At 37.5% G+C, this 18,138-nt stretch overlaps 1 non-coding gene across 1 annotated transcript; it reads left to right on the top strand.

Annotated features, from left to right (window-relative positions):
• The first annotated feature begins 17,691 nt into the window (after nucleotides 1-17,691).
• On the top strand, nucleotides 17,692-17,763 carry TRNAC-ACA (transfer RNA cysteine (anticodon ACA)). The gene has a single exon. It is a non-coding gene; the product is annotated as a tRNA-Cys (tRNA).
• The last annotated feature ends 375 nt before the right edge of the window (nucleotides 17,764-18,138 follow it).

Here is an 18,138-nt window from a genome sequence, read left to right as displayed (position 1 = left end):
TTGCATGAGTTGTTTTATGACAGGAGATCCTGATAAGGTATACGGAACTAATAAGCCACCACCAACCAGAAGAGTTCAGGAAAGGTTGAAAGGAGACACTGGTTGTCCGTCCACTTCCCAGAATCCCTCTTGCTAGCATCCATCTTGGCTGAGCGATGTGTGTGACACCAGGAAAGACTCTGAATTAGAATGATTGGCCAAAGACCACCGGGAAACTAATCCCATCACCATAAAACCCGAGACTGCAAGCCACGCGGCAGAGCAGTTCTCCTGGGTTCCCTTACCCTGCTGCTCTCCACCCGGGTGCCCTTTCCCAATAAAATCTCTTGCTTTGTCAGCACATGTGTCTCCTCAGACAATTCATTTCTGAGTGTTAGACAAGAGCCTAGTTTTGGGCCCTGGAAGGGGTCCGCCTTCCTGCAACGGTTACATTCATCCAGGCATTATATTTTTTTTCTAGAAAAATCTCAGTGAGTCTTGGAAATGTCCATAGCAATTTTAGATTTTTAAATAAAACATTTTTTTTTCAGTCAAAAGATACTTCATAATATTTCTGGTATTATCTAAGCACTAACATATCCAGAGACTTGAGAGTTCTTCTACCTTCTCAACCTTCTGTTCTAGAGTTGTATCTAGATGTTACTTTTTACAAAGCTGAAACATCTCATTCTTTTAAGACATTTCGGATTAAGTTACCTTGTAATGAAGAATTTTGCCCAATCACACTAAATAGCATTCACTTATTAATTATTTGGAAAATTGAATAAGAATTCATAACATAACTTTCCACTTAAACAACAGAAACAATTTCCCATATACTGTGGTGCTTTGTGAATGCATTTGCTGTAGGTGAATATTCTGTATTGCCGTTGTGAACATTATAACAAACAGAAACCACAATTTAAAATAGAGTTGGGAACCCAGAAGGGGAAGCTGCCATGCCCTGCAACAATGGAAGAATCCAAGAGGAAGAAGGAAGACTTCTTGCCTGACAAGACCTCATTTATAAGAGGCTGTCACAGAAAGTCAATGAAAAGCCACTACACACTTTGAACTCTAAATTTTCCCAGAGGACTCTTTTCTGCTCCCCCCACCCCCAACTTCCTTTTACCCTCTTTAAAAGAGTTCTCCTCTCCTTGCTATGAGGGGATTTACATGTGGTTCGCTTTGGTTGCAGATTCCAAAAGGCCAATTCTTGGCTAATCTTGAATAAACCTATCTTCTGCTGGAGAAATAACTAGTCATCTGTTTGTTTAAAGTCAACGCCATCTAGCTTAGGGAATTGCTATGAAAATTCTTTTTGTTTGAAACAATTTAATGTCCTCTCTATAGCTCACTGTTGCAATTTAGGCAACTTCCCTTAGTACATGTTGGATTGAGGCCTAATTCCTACTAAAATGACTTTGCACCCACATTTTTAATGACTAAATAATTGGTATGTTGGTGGGTACTCCATGCACATGATTTTGAAACATTAAATATAAAAGGACATTCTAATCACCCTTGAACAAGATTTTTTTAAGTGATATTTTCCATTATAATAAGTGTTAAAAGTGCAGGGAAGTTAAACAGCAGTTAATAACAATCAAGTAATTTATGCTAGCTTCATATTTAGGGTTAAGTACTCTAGCAAAAGCACTTGTTCACCTTGGAGATTATGTTTCATTTCCAACATAATCCTCAAATTAAAAAGATATACATGTTGGCATGAGCCCTCTTTTCTATGCACAGTAGCTCCCATTGTCCTCAAGGGTCCTCTTGGGTTATTTTGCTATGGAAGCAGTTAATTTTTTCCCCCCACATTTTAAACCTGAAAATTACATAGCTGTAAATCAGTAAACAGCTCTGCATATTTAGCATGTTTAATTACAGACTCAAAAACTGTAAGGCAGTGGGGTCACGATTATCCCAGAACAATCATCAAATTGACAAAAGTGGGGCTTCATGACTTTGAAGTAATCCATAATCTCATTTAGGCAACTCATTTAGATATAAATACAGAAAATGGTCTAGATACAGCCTTCTTATAGCATGCCAAGATTTGGCCAAGAAGAAAATAGCAGGCTCTTTTACTAAGATTCCTAGTCTGGGGCCATGTTAATGTTCTCTTTAGAAATCTACAGGGAGGTTTAACCTTCAGATTAACTTGAATACCCAGTGGTATCCAGGCTGTCAGGAAAGGCTGTGGAAAGACTCTCTTAATAAGCATTCAAGAAGGTTATTTACATAAGCTGTCTTCCTTAAACTAAGTATTAAAAAATGATATTGTTGCACAAAGCCAAAGCAGTAAGCAATAAACGTCTGAACCCAGAATTTCCTTTGCTATTATTATTCCATAAACAAAAAGAAACAGTTGTCTCCAATTCTTGCTTCAAGTGAGAGGGCTCTGGATCCAAACAATTGGAACTGTGTACCCAGAATACAAACAGGAATTTGTTACTCAGACCTCAACAGGATAAGGTCTGCGTACTGGTTTAGTAGTACTGCCATACAAAGTACTACAGACATGGGTGGCTTAAACAAGAGAAACATGTTCACATGTTCTCTCACAATTCTGAGGACTAGAAGTTAGAAAAAAAAAAATCAAGCTATCAGCAAGGTCAGTTTCTTTTGAAGCCTTTAGGTGACCATCTTCTCCATATGTTTTAATATTGTCCTGTGTCTGTCTGTGCCCTAATCTCCTCTCATAAGGACACCAGTGACATTGGAATAGGGCCCATCAACGGAATTCTTTGTAACTGAATTAGCTCTTTAAAGATCCTATCCCTAAAACAGTTACATTTGAGGTGCTGGTGATTAAGACATCAACATATAAATTTTGAGAAAACTCAACTTAGTCCATAGTAGTACATAAGAGTGGACAGTAATAACTGAAGATTGAAGTTCAAAGATGTTTTTACCCTGGTGATTCTGCTTACAATGTGCACATTACTTCTACCTTTGCTTTGTCTCATTATCACATAATATATAAAAAAGTGAACTGAACGTATTAGTTGCTCAGTTGTGTCCATCTCTTTGCAACCCCATGGACTGCAGCCTGCCAGGCCCTTCTGTCCATGGAATTCTCCAGGTATGAATAGTGCAGTTGGTAGCCAGTCCCTTCTCCAGGGGATCATCCCCAACCAGGAATAGAACCCAGGTCTCCTGCACTACAGGCACATTCTTTACAGTCTGAGCCACCAGGGAAGCCCAAATAATATATAAAGTGTTTTTCTATTAAAAAAAAAAAAAATCCACTGATAACCTGGCCTTCTTTCCCAGTAACCTAAACACTGAATCTTTCTTAAAGGCCTGTTAAGATCTTTTTTTCTTTTTCTTTTTTAAACAGGCTCCCCAACAGGAATATTTATTTCAGACCAAGATATTTGGACAATAATCCTGCCAAAACATTTTTTATTTTCTGGTTATAACTCCAAGGCTGTAAAACTCTAGATGTATTCGTGATGATACTACACCTCTGATATCATAACTGAGGCAGGACAAAGCTGCTATGGTACACATTTTATTCAGGAGCAAATCTCCTTTAAATTTTCAATGAAGCTGTTTGGTGATGCCCAGGACAAAAAATCAGCCCTTCCCTGCTGTATAGAGAAAATCATTTGGCTCTGAGGGCATTGAGTTAATTGGCAACTACAAGAAAACTTTGTCTCTACTTGCCAGGTACCTCAAGGGTGTGTGTGTATATATATATATATAGTAACTGACAGACAAAAGATTTACAGATCTGATATTCTAGAAACTTTCTTGAGAATATACCTTGAGAATATTCTTAGTTATACCTACTGAGTAAAATAAAAATAAATATGAAAGCTATTATCCCCATTATTTCTAAATACCAAACCAAGCTTGTTATAGTGGAATACCTTGCTTCATGTGACTATAGTTAATGATCAAATTGCTATTTGTGTAACAAAAAATAAATGAAGTTAAATCATATTTAGATGATTTAATAGATAATTATATATTTTTAAATTATTAATGCAAATATAATACCAGGAAAAGGTAAATAATTAATGATATGCTTATAAATAATTTCTATTAGTGAAATAGATTAAGAAAATGATTTGTCCTTACCAGCGGGTTCATAAATAATTAACAATAACTACAACTGACATCTTTTAGATTCACCTCAAAACCCTAACATTTAACCCTCTATTTATAATATAAAGTGCAGTTTTAAATGAAAAATAAAATATACTTATGTATAATCTTTATTTACTTCAGATCATTTTAAACATTTTTAAATGAGGGATGTAAACAGCATTACTAACGTGTTTATTATTCATAAAGATAGGGCAATTTTTCTTTTAAATTTTAAATCTGGAAGAAGATGTATGTTTGTTGAAACATAAGTTAATTTTATAGTTCTAATCCATAGCATGCTCAATTTATATACTCCCTAACTTTATATATTGTGTTAAAGAAAAAATAAATACATTTCTGGAAGAACTTTATGGACTTCATTTTCCAGAAGTATGTTTCCAACAGACCCTTCAATATATGTCCAGGAATCAGTTCAGTTCAGTCTCTCAGTCACGTCTGACTCTTTGTGACCCCATGAATCGCAGCACGCCAGGCCTCCCTGTCCATCACCAACTCCCAGAGTCTGCCCAAACTCATGTTTATCAAGTCAGTGATGCCATCCAACCATTTCATCCTCTGTAGTCCCCTTCTCCTCCTGCCTTCAATCTTTCCCAGCAATAAGGTCTTTTCCAAAGAGTCAGTTCTTTGCATCAGGTTGCCAAAAGTATTGGAGCTTCAGCTTCAGTATCAGTCCTTCCAAAGAATATTCAGGACTGATTTCCTTTAGGATTAGACTGGTTTGAGCTCCTTGCAGTCCCAAGGGACTCTCAAGTCTTCTCCAACACCACAGTTCAAAAGCATCAATTCTTCCGCACTCAGCTTTCTTTCTGATCCAACTCTCACATCCATACACAATTAGCTTTGATTAGACGAACCTTTGTCAGCAAAGCAATGTCTCTGCTTTTTAATATCTCTAGATCTCCCACATTGCAGGCTGATTCTTTACCAGCTGAGCCGCCAGGGAAACCCTGTCTGGGAATGGGGTAGCACATTTGGGTAGGTTACCTACAGTTCACCCATTCAGATAGTAAACAAGCAGAGATGGCTGGTGTGGTTAAGTAGCAGTTTTTTGCAACAAAAGAACAGTTATGATGTAGCCAGCTCCTTAATAACAGTAACTACTTGAAGAGCCAGATGTCCTCACTAATGACAAAGTCCAGCTGGCATCCTTGAATTAGGAGGTCTCTAAAACATCTACTTCTGCTTTATTGACTATGCCAAAGCCTTTGACTGTGTGGATCACAATAAACTGTGGAAAATTCTGAAAGAGATGGGAATACCAGACCACCTGACCTGCCTCTTGAGAAACCTATATGCACGTCAGGAAGCAACAGTTAGAACTGGACATGGAACAGCAGACTGGTTCCAAATAGGAAAAGGAGTACATCAAGGCTGTATATTGTCATCCTGCCTATCTAACTTACATGCAGAGTACATCATGAGAAACGCTAGGCTGGAAGAAGCACAAGCTGGAATCAAGATTGCTGGGAGAAACATCAATAACCTCAGATATGCAGATGACACCACCCTTATGGCAGAAAGTGAAGAGGAACTCAAAAGCCTCTTGATGAAAGTGAAGTGGAGAGTGAAAATTTGGCTTAAAGCTCAACATACAGAAAACGAAGATCATGGCATCCAGTCCCATCACTTCATGGGAAATAGATGGGGAAACAGTGTCAGACTTTATTTTTTTGGCTCCAAAATCACTGCAGATGGTGACTGCAGCCATGAAATTAAAAGATGCTTACTCCTTGGAAGGAAAGTTATGACCAACCTAGATAGCATATTCAAAAGCAGAGACATTACTTTGCCAACAAAGGTCCATCTAGTTAAAGCTATGGTTTTACCAGTGGTCATGTATGGATGTGAGAGTTGGACTGTGAAGAAAGCTGAGCACTAAAGAATTGATGCTTTTGAACTGTGGTGTTGAAGAAGACTCTTGAGAGTCCCTTGGACTGCAAGGAGATCCAACCAGTCCATTCTGAAGGAGATCAGCCCTGGGATTTCTTCGGAAGGAATGATGCTAAAGCTGAAACTCCAGTACTTTGGCCACCTCATATGTAGAGTTGACTCATTGGAAAAGACTCTGATGCTGGGAGGGATTGGGGGCAGGAAGAGAAGGGGACGACAGAGGATGAGATGGCTGGATGGCATCACTGACTCTATGGACATGGGTTTGGGTAGGCTCCGGGAGTTGGTGATGGACAGGGAGAACTGGTGTGCTGCGATTCATGGGGTCACAAAGAGTTGGACACGACTGAGAGACTGAACTGAACTGAACTCCATAGTGGGGCATGCATGCTTTAACAGTTTCTGAATCTTTACATTTAAAGAGACCTGTGTTCCTTAAATGGGTCTGTTCTTTTTTCTACCAATTAACATTAACTTTTTGATGATCACATAATATATGCATGGATCTATATAAATAATACACAAACATTTACTTAAGTCTCCATTGCATAAGTAAGTCTATTAATATCTATGTAAGTATACCCAAGTGCTTATTATATATAAATCTTATTAATATACATTATATAAATTCATATAAATATATACAAATCTTAAGACACACATATCAATCTCCTCCATATTCTTTTCTTTTCAAATCTCACTTTGATAACTACTTGTACTTCTTGATGTGATCAGTTTCTCAGTCGTGTCCAACTTTTTGTGGCCCCATGGACTATAGACCACCAGTCTCCTCTGTCCATGGGATTTCCTGGGCAAGAATACTGGAATGGGTTGCTATTTCCTGCTCCAGGGGATCTTACTGATTCAGGGATCAAACTTGCATCTCTTGAGTCTCATGAATTGGCAAGCATATTCTTTATATGCACCATCTGGGAAGCCTGTACTTGGTAGATTTCTTAACATATAATGGTCACCTGTTATCTTCAGTGTATATGTCCCAAGATCCCCAGTATATACCTGAAATTGCATATAGTACACAGCCCTACACATACTGTTTTTTCTTATACATACATATCTATGATAAAGTTCTAGGTAGTAGTTCTACATCTAGTTCTGCTTTATTGACTACACCAAAGCCTTTGACTGTGTGGATCACACAAACTATGGAAATTCTTAAAGAGATGGGAATACCAGACCACCTGACCTGTCTCCTGAGAAATCTGTATGCAGGTCAAGAAGCAACATTTAGAACTGGACATGGAACAAAGGGCTGGTTCTAAATTGGAAAGGAGTATGTCAAGGTTGTATATTGTCACCCTGTTTATTTAACTTCTATGCAGAGTACATCATGCAAAATGCCAGGCTGGATGAAGCACAGCTGGAATCAAAATTGATGGGAGAAATATTAATAACCTGTGGTGGATTCATTTTGATATTTGGCAAAACTAATACAATTTGTAAAGTTTAAAATAAAATAAAATTAAAAATTTTAATCAAAATAAAATAAAATAAATTAAAAAAAATAAAAAGAAAGCAAGAGAAAAAAAAAGAAATATTAATAACCTCAGATATGCAGATATTACCACCTTTATGGCAGAAAGTGAAGAGGAAGTAAAGAGCCTCTTGATGAACGTGAAAGAGGAGAGTGAAAAAAGCTGGTTTAAAATTCAACATTCAGAAAACTAAGATCTTGGCATCCGGTCCCATCACTTCATGGCAAATAGATGGGGAAACAATGGAAAGAGTGGCACACTTTATTTTGGGGGCTCCAAAATCACTGCAGATGGTGACTGCAGCCGTGAAATTAAAAGATGCTTGCTCCTTGGAAGAAAAACTATGACCAACATAGACAGCATATTAAAAAGCAGGGACTGTACTTTGCTAGCAAAAGTCCATCTAGTCAAAGCTCTGTTTTTTCCAGTAGTCATGTATGGACATGAGAGTTGGACTATAAAGAAACTGAGCATCAAAGAATTGATGCTTTTGAACTGTGGTGTTGGAGAAGACTCTTGAGAGTCCGTCAGACTGCAAGGAGATTCAACCAGTCCATCCTAAAGGAGATCAGTCCTGAATATTCATTGGAAGGACTGATGCTGAAGCTAAAACTCCAATACTTTGGCCACCTGATATGAAAAACTGACTCATTTGAAAAGATCCTGATGCTGGGAAAGATTGAAAGCAGGAGAAGGGGATGACAGAGGATGAGATGGTTGGGATGGTTGGGGCATCACCGACTCAATGGACATAAGTTTGAGTAAGCTCCGTTTGTTGGTGATGGACAGGGAAGCCTCGTGTGCTGCAGTCCATGGGGTCAGAAAGAGCTGGACACAACTGAATTACTAAATTGGACTGATGATAAAGTTAACTTATAAACCTGATGCAGTAAGAAGCCATCGGAATTGCCAGCATTACTACTCTTCTGGTTTGGGACAATTATTAAGTCTCAGCACAAATCAAGATGGACAAAATATAAGTAAGGATGTAACAGCAATTAAGATAAGTATAGAGATGGAAAATCTGAACACAGTCATTACAATAGATCTTAATAATATATTTTGAAATTTATACCCTTATAATGGAGGCTCCATCTTCAAGAGAAATAGACCTTTCACTGTAAGTGGTCATGTACTAGAGTCACACTGAATATATCTCTAAGTCACACAATAGAAATAATATAAACAACTCTCTGACCACAATGCAATACAATTATAGAATATCAACAAAACTAAAAAAAAAATCTTTCAGTTAAAAGTTAAGACTAAATGAAAGTTCTATTAAAAGACCTGAGCAAAATAAAATATAAAATATACATTGAAATGATATAACTTCTAAAAATACAAAATGTGTTCCACTTAAAGAAGTAGGAGAAGAAAATTCATAGCACTTAATAGTTTTATCAGGATAGATTAAAAATGAAATACTTAGCTTAAAAAATAAACACAGAAAGACTAAGGAATAGCAAAATAAACCAAAAGAGCACATGAAGGGAAGTAAAGGTAAAAGATTAATCAAAAAAACAATACAAAAACAGTCACCTAATTTTTAAAGTCCTGTTATCATGATATATTAAAAAAAAGACAAGTCAGTAGCAAATCTGATCCAAGAAAATGGGGGTGGGGGGTGGGAATCACACCTATAAACTAATAGGAGAAATTACTGAAAGTGAAAACATTTTTTTTAATCTTGAGAATAATTTATGCATAATTAAACAAATGAAGGAAACAATAAAGCAGAGAGAAAAAAGTGAAACCTGGGAAAAATACATAATTTTCTACGCAAAAAGATTATTATTAAAAAATGACCCCATGAGAGGTAGAAAGCTTCAACAGACCAATTTTCATAGTAGAAATAGAGCATGTTACTAAGGAACCACTTTGCAAACAAAGCACCAGGGCCAGATGCTTTCTCAGAGGAATTCTACCAGCCCTCCATACACTGGCGAGTTTCAGTGCTTTGCTGTCCAAACACTGAAAATGAAAAAAAAAAAATTAATTCATTTTATGAAGCTAATATAACATCAACATGGAATCTTATAAAGATGGTACAAAAAAGAAAGCTGTGTTTCTTTAAAACATCAGTGCAAACATACCCAATGGTGTGTGTGTGTGTGTGAGTCGCTTAGTCATGTCCAACTCGGTGACCCCAAGGACTGTAGCCTGCTTGGCCTCCTCTGTCCAAGGATTCTCCAGGCAAGAGTACTGAAGTGGGTTGCATTTCCCTCTCCAAAATGAAAGGGTGAACCATTCTAATGCTTTGTTAAGAAAATGATACACCATCACTAAATAGAATTTACTCCAAAAGTATCACTAATCCAACATTAAGAAATCCATTGATACTGATATTATACAGTTATTAAAAACAAAAGAAGCCCAAAATGAAAGTTGTCAATGCCCATATCACCAAACTTAGACTTTACTACAGTTTCAGCTCTTCCAGAAATGGTTTAAACCACTCTATCAGGAATTGCTTAATTAACATTAATTAGGTAATCAGCCTAATAGACCCCAGTAGCCATGTATGGATGTGAGTGTTGGACTATAAAGAAAGCTGCTACTGCTAAGTCACTTCAGTCGTGTCCGACTCTGTGTGACCCCATAGACAACAGCCCACCAGGCTCCCCCGTCCCTGGGATTCTCCAGGCAAGAACACTGGAGTGGGTTGCCATTTCCTTCTCCAATGCATGAAAGTGAAAAGTGAAAGTAAAGTCGCTCAGTCATGTCCAACTCTTAGCGACCCCATGGACTGCAGCCTACCAGGCTCCTCCATCCATGGGATTTTCCAGGCAAGAGTACTGGGTGCCATTGCCTTCTCTGAAAGAAAGCTGAGCACCGAACAATTAATGCTTTTGAACTGTGGTGTTGGAGAAGACTCCTGAGAGTCCCTTGGACTGCAAGGAGATCAAACCAGTCAATCCTAAAGGAAATCAGTCCTGGATATTCTTCGGAAGGACCGATGCTGAGGCTGAAACTCCAGTACTTTGGTCACCTAATTTGAAGAACTGACTCATTTGAAAAGACCCTAATGCTGGGAAAGATTGAAGGCAGGAGGAGAAGGGGATGAAAGAGGATGAGATGGTTGGGTGGCATCACCGACTTGATAGACTTGAGTTTGGGCAGGCTCTGGGAGTTGGTGATAAACAGGGAAGCCTGGCATGCTGCAGTCCATGGGGTTGCAAAGAATCGGACATGACTGAGCAATTGAACTGAACTGAACTGAGACCCCTGCCATGTTCTAAAGTAAGTGACTTTTCATTAACTGACCTGTTGCCTATGTTCCCCCTCTCTTCTCCTTATAAAAGGCATTTATTTTTAATACTATAATAAAATACAACTCCTCAGAACCCCTTTCTGTTTGCTAGATTAGATATTGCCCTACTAGAATTAATTTTTACTCAAATTCTTAGTTTTTAATTTGCCTCAGTTTATCTGAGTACATGTTTATATATCCATCATTAAAATATTTTAAGAATCATGATTATCTCAACTGATGCTAAAAAAAGCCATTGATAGAACTAAACACTCATCCTTATTTATAGAACACTCAAGAAAATACACACTGATAGATATGTTAACACATTATAATGTTAATTTTTAGCTCAAAGCTAGTATTTTATTTTATCCAGAACAGTAGAACATATTCATTAAGACCAGGAGAGAAGCAAAAATGCCTGATATTGCCATATTCAAGAAATGACAGAGATATAAAATTGATAAGAATATTCTATTTGCAGATATATGATCATACACCTAAAAAAAAAAAGAAAAAACTAATCAGTGATGAAACTAACAATCAAAAATTCATTATGGTAACAGGATTTTAGTTTCTACATTTAGATTTAATTGATGTAAGGAAACTGAGTCAAGTCCATAGATCCCTTTGGGGACTTCATGTACTGCACTGATGACATCTATGCTGCAATATTCATTTAGAACTGAAAATTTCATGATTCTAATGTAAGTCTTCCCATTGTATGTCACAGAGCAATGTTTTAGATCATCAGTTGAAACAATGGACTTGAAATACTTAGTAAAGGAAGCAATCATTTTATTGTTTGTTGAAGTATGGATTGAGTAGTCTACTTGACAACTTATTAAGTTTACCCTAGTAAATAAAATTTTTATATTCTTCCTTTCATGAGCTTATTATCATAAAAGGGAAGAGTAGAATAAGACTCCTGAGTTTATAATAATCATAAAATGGACATTAATGATCAACTATGTAATTCAAATATTTTCACCTACATAACAGACAAAAAGTATGTATTTCAACTAGTTCAAATATCCAGTCCAACATAATGAAACTTTGAGTTCTCTTTGTATAAATTTGATTTTCTCCTTATAATTGTAATGGTACAGCATTACCATTACAGGCATTTCAGGGATCCATGAAGGAGCCCAGACTATTTCTTCTCTATTAGCCAGAAAGGGACTGAATTATTTTAACACAATTTAATCATGTTTCTTCCACAGTTCTGTGGATGATTTCCATGTCAACAGGTCTAGAACCTGCTCACCAGATACTGAGGTGGAAATAAAGTACTGACTCTTGAATGGCAAGACAAAGGCTGTGAAAAGACCATAATAAGAGAGAACGTACTTTCATTCTCTGCTAAATCTTGTTCTATTGCCTACTTTTTTCTCCTATCTACTAGGCAAATCATTGCCCCTCGATATAACTCATGGGTTTCAAAGAGCATTATTTGCTATTGACAAGTAAACAACAGGAGGCTTGTAATCTTCTGAAGAAACAGCACTCAATATAGTACTATAGCTTACTGATGACTTTTTTAAATTGATATTTTCTCAATAATTTGCTGTTAAGAAAATATGGGCATTTCTACATGGTACTGATTTAACTGTGATTATAAAAAACGTATGTACACATTCATTAAAAAAAAATGAGCAAAGTGTGTTGCTGCTGCTTCTAAGTTGCTTCAGTCGTGTCCGACTCTGTGCGACCCTATAGACGGCAGCCCGCCAGGCTCCCTTCTCCCTGGGATTCTCCAGGCAAGAACACTGGAGTGGGTTGCCATTTCCTTCTCCAAGGCATGAAAGTGAGAAGTGAAATTTAAGTCGCTCAGTCGTGCCCAACTCTTAGCAACCCCATGGACTGCAGCCTACCAGGCTCCTCCGTCCATGGGATTTTCCAGGCAAGAGTACTGGAGGCGGTTGCCATTGCCTTCTCCAAAAGTATGTGCTAGGCAGAGGGTATACCAGGGTAACAAAAAAGAAGCAATCTTCATTTTCAAGTGAATTTTACAATCTTATGCATAAAGGTAAAAAATAAATAAGTATGGAAATATGTAAATACAACTTGAAAGGGGAAAGATCACTCTTAAGGTGATGAATATAATCTGAGAAAGCAGTATTTGAGAGACATTAGAAGGATCTATCCATGTGATATTTGGGTATTGTTTTCCAGGCCAATATAACAGCATTTGAAAATGCTCTAAGAAGTATTCTAGAAATTGATAGAAGTTTAGACATGATGCAAGGCAATATCTATGAAAAGAGTAGTTTTATTCATGGTTGGGACTACAGATGATGTGGATTCTCATAAGCTGTGATGTAGAGCTTTTATGTCTTCCTATAATGCAATAAAGTAAAAGTGGTGGGTTCTAAGCAGGTCACCATAATGATCTAATTTATGATTAAAATTTTGACTGCTTTGTGAAACACAGATTAAGTGAGACAAATAATGGAATGTGAAACAATACTCTAGATGAGAAATAGATTACATTGGCCTGGATTAGGTTAGAGGAGATGCTGCTGCTGCTGCTGCTAAGTCGCTTCAGTCGTGTTCGACTCTGTGCGACCCCATAGACGGCAGCCCACCAGGTTCCCCCGTCCCTGGGATTCTCCAGGCAAGAACACTGGAGTGGGTTGCCATTTCCTTCTCCAATGTATGAAAGTGAAAAGTTAAAGTGAAGTCGCTCAGTCGTGTCCAACCCTCAGTGACTGCATAGACTGCAGCCTTCCAGGCTCCTCCATCCATGGGATTTTCCAGGCAAGAGGAGATACAGAGAAGTGTAATTACTCAAGACACTTTGGAATTATAAGTAACAGGACTTGCTTTTAGTTTGGATGCTGTGAATTCAGGAGAAGAAATTGTCCAGCATTATTCCAAGATTCTGAATTAAGCAATGTATCTGTAGCAGTATCAATTCCTGAGATTGATTCCTCTAAATGTCATTAAAGAGAAAGTAGATTATTTTGAGTTTTATTAATTGCTTTCCCATCCTGTAAAATCTCATGAAAATGGCTAACAAGCATAAAAACATAGCTCATTATCTTTAGTTACTAGAAAAATGCAAATCAAGACCACAATCTCTAGGATAGCTATTTAAAAAGAAGAAAAATAGTATATGTTGCCACAGATGTAGAAAAATCAGAATTCTCATGCATTACTGAAGGAAAGGAAAGTGGCTCAGCCCTTGCAATATTCCTTAAGAAGTTGAATATAGGATTACCAAATAATCCAGTAATTCTACATCTAGGAATATATTCAAAACAATTGAAAACAGATACCCAAACAAATATATGCACAGACACATTCACACCAGCACTGTTTCTAAAAGCCAGAAGGTTAAAAAGGCCCAAATGTCCATCAACGGGTGAACTGACCAATTGTAGCATGTACATGCAATAAAAATTTATTCAGCCATAAAGATTTAAGTATTGTGGCATAGTACAACGTGTATGAAATTCAAAAACATTATGCTAAGTGAAAAAAGTCTGACATAAAAGATTACATATTATTTCATTAATATCTAGAATAGGGAAGCTCAGAGAGAATGTAGGTTGGCGCTAGAGGCAGAAAAGAGCAATTTCTTAATGCGGATAGAGTTTCCTTTCAGAGGGTTGAAAATGTTTTAGAACTAGATCAAAGCGATGGTTGTATAACACTATGAGTGTGCTAAATGTCACTGCACTGTTCACTGCAAAACTGTTACTTTTATGTAAGTTTCACCTCAATTAAAAAATATGCAAATGTGATTTTTACATTTTGAGATAAAGCTAATTTCCAAAGGAACATACATAAAGATAGATATTCTTGAGAACAATAAAAAGCTTTAAAAGGCTAACAAGCCATCAAAACATCACTTATTCAACCATTTAGTCAATGAACAAATATTTATTAAGATTTTATCACATGCTGGCTCCTACTAGTTCTAAGTATACATCGACGTATAATCTGCCTTTAAAGAATGGATTGCATAGTAGGTGGAGTAATTATTTTCTAGTCTGTCAATGGAATACAGACATCTGCTTCACTGATTTTTGTGGATCAGATGAGAAGACAGGCAAACACAGTAGAGAATCCATTGGCTAGTGCAGTGGTAGATGCTCCATAAGAGCTGTTTGCCATGGCATTTTCCTCTTGTTAATTCCCCATTCATATCCATCAATGGGTAATTTCTAGCTTTAAACTGATAAACACATGGTGTATTATCACTGGTGGTCATTTCTTTGATATATGGTCTTTTATCCCCACCCCTTCTGTGGTTCAAATTAGTCTCACCTTTTTAAAATATAGAAGGCTATTAGAGGCTATTAGAGGCTATTCATTCAGCTGTATTCTACAATTGGAAGAAATTAAAGGTTGCAGAACATATAAGTGGCCATTCTTTACAGTGCTAGTTAATCTGTCCTTCAGCCAAGACCCCTGGGCATCTGCTCAAGGTCTAGTGCTATCATGGTATCCCACATTTTGATTCAAATATGCGAGTTTCTAGTTATGGAGGTGAAATAGTCAGACTATCAGAGGGCCAAATCTAATGTTTTAAGTCTGGAATTCTAATTGTCATTACACGCTACTAATCATCTAATTCTTTATATATATGTTTTTAAGCCTCTTCATGTTTCCAAAGAAATTTTTCTCTGAATTAAAAAAAAAAAAAAAGTAGTAGAAAATGCAAATGACAAATGGGTAGGAATAAGAGAAAAGAATTCTATATTAAATTAAATAGCATATACATTGACCTCTAACAACGATAAAAATTACTACAACTCTGTATTCAATGTGCAAAACTTATACTTGAAATCACATTGTGTTGTCCAAACAAATAATTATATTTTAAAATTATAAAACAAGTAAAAGAAATGTCTCATTTTATTTTATTATGTTTTAAGTGAGGTTGTTTTATTTAATGTAAACACTTTATTTTTTTTCTGCCATGTGGCTTGCGGAATTTTAGTTCACCAACCAGAGATAGAACCCATACACACAGCAGTGAAAGTGTGGAGTCTTAATCATTGGACCACCAGGGAATTCCCCCCAAAATGCCTCATTGTAGAAAAATTTGGAAATCTATAAAGAAAGGCAAAATTTTAAAGAAGTGGCTGCTTATGGCATTTAGATCTATTTCCTGTTTTTCTCTTATTATAGTTTATCTTTTGAGTTGCAGCTCTGGGGTAAATTAAGTACAGTTTGATCCAGTCTGTACTCCATGCCTCAGTTGGAACTTTTAACAAAAACCAAAAGATAAAACTAATCCTTAACACATCTGGCCTCTAGGCACTCAGATTTTAATTCCATACTCACAATGATAATTTTACTAAAAATAGATGACCTAGTCCTTTGGCTTCTCCCCTCTTCTAGATGTACCAACCCTCTTGCTGGCATCCCTGGGCTATTAATTAAATGAATGAATATAGATGAGCATACATCTCTAAATGATCTCTATGGTCTTATACTCCAGGGATGGCAAACCCAGATATTACAATACTTCCTACTGTGGAAGATAGGAGTAGAGTGAAAAAGGTATTTTTGGGTTCAACATTCAACTGGCCATTCTAGAATACTGAATAGGAACACTGGGGCTCTGCTGGGTTGTGGGCCTAAGAAGAGTGGAGTCTTGCCCAGTGCATCACTCAACTTGGTTGGGAAAAAAAAAAAAAAAAATCAAACCAATGACAGCTACATCAGTAAGTAGAATGATGATCTTGAAGAGGCAGAGGATTCTAAATGGAAATACTAAAGATTAAACAGATGTTGGAAGGTGAAGAGATGGAAGGGGAGAATGGTGTGAGTATTCCAAATAGAAAGCAGACAGTCAGGAGACCTAGACAGTATACAAAGTCACATCCTAGGACCTCTATAAGAGTTCACAATTGCAGAGCATAGGATACAGGTTAAAGGAACAGAATATCTAGAGATGAGTCTGAGGGATACAAATAAGACCATGTAAGGACTTGAGAGCTGGCTAAGAAGTCTGAACTTGAACCTTATAATTAGGTTGTTGAGTGCTCAGATTGATAGAGGAACATGAGAGAGGAAGGGAGGGACAAAGGGAAAGAATTGGGGAACAGCAGCCACTCTGACAAGGGCTATCCTCTGCTTTTTCTCCCGATCCCCTGGCTTGGACCCAACTGTTAGTTCCTTTATACTCAATAAGTATTTCTGGAGCACCAATTTTGTGATGAGGATGGTTCCCAAGAGGAACAAAAGACACAAGTAGCATCTGTGTCCTTACCTGGGGCTTAGAATTTATTAGTAGAGCAGATAAATCTATCAACAATTACAAAACAATGTGGTTAGGGCCTAGAAGAGGGATAGAGGGGGTTATGTGAAAACAGGGAAGAGAGAATTCAATATGGCTTGGGTGGAATGAGAGGTTGACAGGAAAGGCTTTGAATAGGACATTGAAGCTTTGGATTAAACATTGTAAAGACAAGAATATCACCAGCAAAGGGATAGGTACAGAAAGGTCAAGGGGTGAGAGCAGAAGGTGGGTGAGAGAGGTTTAGTAGAGACTGAAGGAGCTATTTCAATAGAGCTGCAACTATGAACAGAGCAGGACCCACTCTCCAGGAGACCTCCCAGAGATCTAGCCCAGTCATAGTACAGCCTGGGGTAGGAGGAGGGCCCCAGGGACTGTGCAATGGGCAAGGAAGCCAGAATCAAAGAGTCAGATTGAACATATCCCTTCCACCTACCCACCTGTCTGGTGGGGCTCCTTTGTCCTCTTGTAAATCCTTCCTCCCCTCTGGCCTCCCTTTCTTCCTGCCTTAGTTCTTATTCCCTGACTGCACCCCAGCTTTGTTTCTCTGTCCCTGTACTTCTCTCTTCAGTAAGACAGACCAGATAGTAACTGTTATCTATCACTTTTTAAAATAACTTATTTATAATCCTGAACTCCTTTTTAAGGGAAAAAAGTGGGAAATAAACAGTTTAGTTATACACATATAATGGGCTTCCCTGGTGGCTTAGATGGTAAAGCATCTGCCTACAGTGCAGAAGACCCAGGTTCGATCCCTGGGTTGGGAAGATCCCCTGGAGAAGAAAATGGCAACTCACTTCAAGATTTTTCTCTTGCCTGGAAAATCCCATGGATGGAGGAGCCTGGTAGGCTACAGTCCACGGGGTCACAAAGAATTGGACATGACTAAGCGACTTCACGTCACTTTGTATACATGTACTTTTTTTTTTCAAAATAGGGGAGGGTTGCATAATTTTCCCCCCATATGGCTCTGCACTGATTTTTTTATGCAAATTGAGAATGGGAAAAAACATGGAAAAGAAAAAAGTGTTTTCCTAACTCTACCCCTTAGGTAGCTGTGCTCTGTGGTTTGTGCCCTGACTTTAGTAACAAGAATTTAGTGATGTTACAAATAGTCTCTTTACTGTTCTTATTAGTAATGC

The sequence above is a fragment of the Bos taurus genome, chromosome 7 (assembly GCF_002263795.3).
Source record: "Bos taurus isolate L1 Dominette 01449 registration number 42190680 breed Hereford chromosome 7, ARS-UCD2.0, whole genome shotgun sequence".
Taxonomy (NCBI): Eukaryota; Metazoa; Chordata; class Mammalia; order Artiodactyla; family Bovidae; genus Bos; species Bos taurus.
Note: the sequence above shows the minus strand (reverse complement) of the source record. Positions and strands in the feature narration are given on the sequence as shown.